The following is a 6,737-nucleotide window of genomic DNA, read 5'->3' on the forward strand; positions in this document are numbered from 1 at the left end:
GGGTGCTTGCTTGTTCTCTGATGGGTGTGCCATGTTGCAAGAGAGTTATGGAAAATAAAAATGACAGACCAGCTTTCTGCTTCTGGGGGACCATGGAGAATTTACAAATGTCTGGCTACTTACTGACAGCGATGAATGGCATTCATTCTTTAGAGTTTTGACAACTGAAATAATCTGTCAAGAACTTCAAAAAAATAATAAAATACCAAAGACACACCTAAGAGGTGGAGATGTTGGGGGTGGAGTGGTCTTCCTAGAAGCCAGGACAGGCAGGAAAAGTCTCAGTTCCATCGTGGCCAGCCCCAGTCACCCCCAAATAAAACCACATGGTCACAAGCACATACACCTGGAAATTCAAGCACCGACAGGTAGAAGAACATTCTGGAAATAATCTTCTGTCAACAACATCTCTCCACTGGAAAGAGACCATTGGTCAAGAACTGGAGGTGAGAGTGAAGGTCTCACTGCTGTCTGGACCAGGATCTCTCTGACTTCAGACATGGGGGCTGCTGATCCCAAAGCATACACTACCAGCTTAGACCTTGGTTTTCATTGAACTGGGATGTGTATATTCAAATTTTGGGCATCACTGGGGTGCTGGGGAACCTGGAATGATTTTCGTAAAGTACCAGGAGTTGTCATGCTTGTGGAAACAGTCAAGAAATTTTTCAGGATCAGGGGCCGGAGAGATAGAACAGTGAAGTGGAAGTTTGCCTTGCATGCAGCAGACCCAAGTTTGATCTGTGGCATCCCATAGGGTTCCCCCAAGCAATACCAGAAATGACCCTTGAACGCTGAGCAGGAGGAATCCTGAACACCCCAAGGCGTGGCCCATAAATACACAACAAATAAAATTAAAAAATTCTACAGGCTCAGAGTCAGCACTTGAGGATAAGGTGAGTGATGGCCAAAATTCTATCTGACAGCTCTGTGTCTCGTCACCACAGCCTTGACTTTTTTATTTTTTCTCTCCCACTTCTGCCTTCCTTCCTCTGTGTGAGCTACCATCTTGGGTTGTGCCTGGAAGCTGCTGGAAGCCTAAACCTTTCCATCTCTGGAATTTTACACTTTATTTCTTTACATTCTGCAGGTGATGTCAATCGGGTAGCTCAATTCCCTCTCCTCCCCAAAGTCCTGGTGAATGTTTGGCTTTTCTTATCAAGTTTTAAAAAATAACATATATTTCCCTTTTAGAATAACTCCAGACTTGGACATTGAAAAGATAAGGAATTCCCTATTCAGCCTACCTGAGAACATCAGCTCATTGATGCTTTAGTAGTAACTAAAGGTCCAAAGTGGACTCCAATTTTTTAACTGTTTTGGGGGAGGTGGCTCTTTGGGCCACACCCAGCAGTGTTCAAGGGCTAGTCCTGGTTAGATGCTCAAGCCAGAGCTCAGGAGTGGCCTCTAACGAAGCTCAGGAGTCATATGTGGTTTCAGGAATGACTGTGGATCACCTTCATCTGTGCCATCCCCTCAGTTCCTCAGCTATCACCACTTTCCAGATCCAGGACCCCATGTGACTTTATTTTTTGGTTTCTAAGAGCTCCTGTGAGCTGTGACAATGTCTTGGTGGTTCCTTGGATCTGATGGCTCAGAAATGGCTCAGCTACCCGTGATGGCTGACCCCTTACTTAGGATTCATCTGATGCACTGTAAGGAGAATCTTGGGGTGAAAGGTCTGGGGTTTAGGGAGAGACCCAAGAGCTTTTTTCCATCCCAGAATGATAAGGGCTTGTGCTGGCAGAGGGCGTCATAGGGTCCATGTGAACCCTGAGCATGGCTGAGGGGTGTTAAGAAAGTCCCTCGATTCTCCAGTCTATGTGGTGTTCTAGGAAGAAAAATGTGGAAGCAGCTAACAATGAGTAGAGGTGCTGTGCTTCACTCCCTCAGAGTGAGCAAGACACACACAATATTTTCAATCTTTCTGCAAAGTTGACTGCGTATTTTTACTCTTTGAATATCAATCCATCTATTCATCATTCATTCATTCATCATACATACATCCCTCTACTTAAAGATTCACCCACTCATCCATTCCCCCATTCATTGTCATCTCTTGGATATCCATTCATCTATCTACCCTCTCAGTTATCCACTAGTCCATCTATCCACCATGATACACCTGTCCATCCATCCATCCATCCATCTCTCCTCCAGGAAATCATTATTCACTCAATTATTTTACATCAGTGTAGATCATACATCTTAATATCTGTATAATAGTAAATATATCATATGTATAATTTACAGCTATAAGCAACAAAAACTTATCAAACACATTAGAATATATACATATTTTGGTTTTTGGGTCACACCTGGCAGCACTTAGGGGTTACTCAGGGGTTACTATTTTGTGCTCAGAAATCGCTCCTGGCTGGCTTGGGGGACCATATGGGATGCCAGAATTTGAACCACCATCCTTCCTGGGTCAGCCGCATTGAAGGCAAATGCCTTACCGCTGTGCTATCTCTCCAGCCCCTAAACATATTAATAGAAAGTGATGCTTACTGGGTCTTTTCCATCACTGTCTTGGATCTTTTGAAGGCTACATTATCCATCCTTTCCTATTAAAGCCACAAAGATATTCTCTCCCCATAACATTTATTCATCCTTTTCTTCATTTCCTTTTCTTTCTTTTAACTCTAAATAAGATAGCGATTAATTTGAATTTTATTGCTAGAAATAAAATTTTAGTTATTTACATTTTCTTGTCCTACACCAACAACAGCTAATGTGTGAAAAAATTTCGCCGTGACCACAGAGAATGAGTCAGAGGTTGGACAACCTAGTATGCCTGGAGCCCAGAGTCAGTCTTATGCCAGAAAACTTCAGGAATAAAGTCTCTTTGTATTTAGGCTAAGGTTTTTTTGTTTGTTTGTTTGTTTGTTTTTTCATTTAACTCATATTTTGCTGGGCCAATGCAAACAACAACATTTGCCATTTTCACACCATTATTACTGTTTGTTTGTTTTTTTTTTTTTTTTTTTTTTTTTGGTTTTTGGGCCACACCCGTTTGACGCTCAGGGGTTACTCCTGGCTATGTGCTCAGAAATCGCCCCTGGCTTGGGGGGACCATATGGGACGCCGGGGGATCGAACCGCGGTCCTTCCTTGGCTAGCGCTTGCAAGGCAGACACCTTACCTCCAGCGCCACCTACCCGGCCCCTGTTTGTTTGTTTTTTTGGTTTTTTGGTTTTTGGGCCACATTGGTGACACTCAGGGGTTACTCTGCTATGCGCTCAGAAGTCACTCCTGGCTTGGGGGACCATATGGGACACCAGGGGATCAAACCGCGGTTCGTCCTAGGCTAGCCCTAGCAAGACAGACAGACACCTTACCTCTAGCGCCACCACACCGGCCCCATTACTGTATTTTTTTAAACTCTTTTTTTTTTTTTTTTTTTTTTTTTTTTTGGTTTTTGGGCCACACCCGTTTGACGCTCAGGGGTTACTCCTGGCTATGTGCTCAGAAATCGCCCCTGGCTTGGGGGGACCATATGGGACGCCGGGGGATCGAACCGTGGTCCTTCCTTGGCTAGCGCTTGCAAGGCAGACACCTTACCTCCAGCGCCACCTACCCGGCCCCATTTTTTTAAACTCTTATCCTTAAAAAAAAAAAAAAAAGAGCTGACTAAAGTTTCAATGAATTCATTATGAGTCAATCATTTAAAAAATATTCTTTTCTTTCTCTGCCATTTCTTTAGTTTTTCTTACAATTTTCTTAAAAAAGAAAAACAAAACATGGGCCCGGAGAGATAGCACAGCAGCGTTTGCCTTGCAAGCAGCTGATCCAGGACCAAAGGTGGTTGGTTCGAATCCCAGTGTCCCATATGGTCTCCTGTGCCTGCCAGGAGCTATTTCTGAACAGACAGCCAGGAGTAACCCCTGAGCACCGCTGGGTGTGGCCCAAAAAACAAACAAAAACAAAAACAAAACATGTTGCTTTTGGTCTCCCAAACATGTATTATCAGTTATGTCCACTATGTAATGCATTTTCTTTAAATAAGTTAATTTTAAAAAGTTTTCTTGTCCTTGAAGATAGAAAAATAATAAAAGTATAAGGCTTTCTGTATTTTTCTGGGGAGTTCCTGTTCTCCCCTTTTTGCTGTTGTAATTGAGCTTTTAATGAAGCATTAGCTCTCTCTACAATGGCTTGACCCTGAGAATTATAAGGAATGCCAGTAATTTGTTTAATAGACCACTGTTGGGAAAATGTTTTATGTTTTGGGGACACATAAGCTGGGTCATTATCTGTGTTCTTTTATTAACACCCTTGACTACAAACCAGGAATATAAAAATTCAATGACATATTGCAATTGCCTCTGCTCCTGCCCTTTACTGGGAGAGAATTCCGGCCAGCAGCTTTCTCTCAACCAGGACAGAAGGCAGAAGACAACTACAAATAATTCGCGAGTGTTAAGCTCTTTTGTGAACACCTAGAAAATTAAGCTGTAGAAGTTAGTAAAGGACTCAGGGTGACATGTGCCAGTCGAGAGACTTTATTAAGGGAAGAGCAGGGTTTTTATGCCCTGCTCCAGTGGGAGGAGTAGTAACATAGGATTGAAACATAAACCAATCAGATTTGTACAAGTACAACAATTTTAACCAATGGGAGCATAAATTCCTTTTTTGGTTTAGTGCGCATACTGCACATACACATTTTGATGGCGGGAAGGATAAGGAGAAACCTGGCAGGATGAGGGGAGGGGAAGCGAATTCTTAAACAAATAGCTAATTGATATTTACGCAAATACAATTTTTTGTTTAGCCTATTTTCCATTTAGATCTTTCTTTTGCGCAAGCAATAAGGATCACAATTTAAACTTTACAAAAACATATCTATAACTACATGCTTGAGAGCAGGCACAGAAACAGATTCCATGGAAAGGTTAAGGAATCTGGTTAAGCCAGATTCTGTGTGCTGAGCTAAATTTATTTGCAGAGTTTCCTGTTGGCTCGGGGCTATGCAAACTTTGTGGCTATCAGGCAGGCGGTGGAAAATTCATCCAGAGTTCCATTGAACATGTGGGGTGCACGGTCACCCACAACATATCTTGCCTGTTCCCCAGAAAAGGGTTGGGTCTATAAACATCCTGAATAAATATTTATTGCAACATGCACATAGGTCTATGGGGCAAAGTATGTGATGTGATGATCCACCTGCTAGAGATGTTTAACATTTTCATCCCCAGGATTAACTCTGGTGTCATAGTGGGACAGTCGGTGGAAGCCATGTAGGGCAAAGGGCCACAATTTCTCTGGCCTGTGTTCTTGTTAGTGCAAATCTTTTCTATTTTTATGAGTCACTTGGCCAAAGGAATCATTGTTAAGACCTAAAGAGGTTGGACATGAGCTTAAACAACAATATTACATTGTTTAATTCTTTTTTTTTTTTTTTTTGTTTTTTTTTTAGTCACATCAGGCAGTGCTCAGGGGTTACTCCTGGCTCTACACTCAGAAATGTCTCTTGGCAGGTTCAGGGGACTATATGGGATGCCAGGATTCAAACTAATGACCTTCTGCATGAAAGGCAAATGCTTTACCTCCATGCTATCTCTCCGGCCCCAACATTGCTTGTTTCTTTTAGTTCCATATGGAAAATCTTGATTAACTGCAATTATTTAAGTGTATAATTTATTTAAGCACGCTACAATTTTGTTCTTAGTCCTATAATGAGTTTATACTTGGAATATCTGTCTAAGACTCTTTAAACATAAGTATTAGAGTAATTCTGCAAATACAATTTAAAAATCCCTTCTAATAACCCAGTCTCTGTAACCACAACCCCCCAACTTTCTGCTTTATAGTTATTTTACATCTACTCTGTCCTAAAAACGTCTTATCATTCCAATTCACAACCAACCAGTTGAACTTTCACAGGATTCCTTGCTTCTCCAATAATTATTTCTACATCCAATATCTTGGGTATGTTTTTTTAAGGGGAGAGAGCAAACGCAATCCCCCACTACCACAAAATTATGCAGTCGAGTTTCCCACATTTGGGGAAATCGCAGGGGTCAGCACATGCGGAGTGCAATGGATAAGCCTTGCCCTGGAGAAACCACCTTCGTGATCATGGTATCTCCCCTACCAGGTAAGTACACATTCATTATCTTGTATGCTTAAAATATACACGTGTACTCCTGACAGGCACATCTTCTAGTTTTTAACCCTTTCTCTAATTAAGTTTAGTACAAATTGATTTCCAAGAAATCAGTAGACTAGTTGCTATTTTTTCTCATTTTAGACCCAATTCTGCATTTTCAGTGAAAACTCAAGTTAAATGGAGTCCTCCCCCTCCCCCCCCCCCCCCGCTAGCTACTTGCATATCAAAGTGATCTCTTTTCTTCACCTTCCCTCTATTTATTTTTTTTGGGGGGGTTGGGTCATACTGACTGCGCTCAGGGGTTACTCCTGGCTCTGAGCTCAGAAATTGCTCCTGGCAGGCACAGGGGACCATATGGGATGCTGGGATTCGAACCACTGTCTATTCTGGACCCGCTGCTTGCAAGGTAAATGCCCTACCGCTGTGCCCGGTCCCTATATATCCTATTTTATTTTTATGTACTTTATTTAAAGAAAATGCATCACATCATTGACATAGTTGATCTTTATACATTTGTTTCAGATAAGTGAGAGCAATGTTATTAAAAAAAGACTATAAAAAAACTAAAAAAGAAGAGAGAAAAATTGTTTAAAGTACACAGACAGACAATGGCCTAGCTTATGTGACAA

The 6,737-nt window shown here is 41.7% G+C and overlaps 1 non-coding gene across 1 annotated transcript; it reads right to left on the minus strand.

The window, feature by feature from the left end:
* Nucleotides 1-5,939: 5,939 nt before the first annotated feature.
* LOC126014648 (U1 spliceosomal RNA) lies at nucleotides 5,940-6,104 on the minus strand. The gene has a single exon (XR_007497655.1). It is a non-coding gene; the product is annotated as a U1 spliceosomal RNA (small nuclear RNA).
* Nucleotides 6,105-6,737: the final 633 nt, after the last annotated feature.

This window comes from Suncus etruscus, chromosome 7 (assembly GCF_024139225.1).
Source record: "Suncus etruscus isolate mSunEtr1 chromosome 7, mSunEtr1.pri.cur, whole genome shotgun sequence".
NCBI classification, from domain to species: Eukaryota; Metazoa; Chordata; class Mammalia; order Eulipotyphla; family Soricidae; genus Suncus; species Suncus etruscus.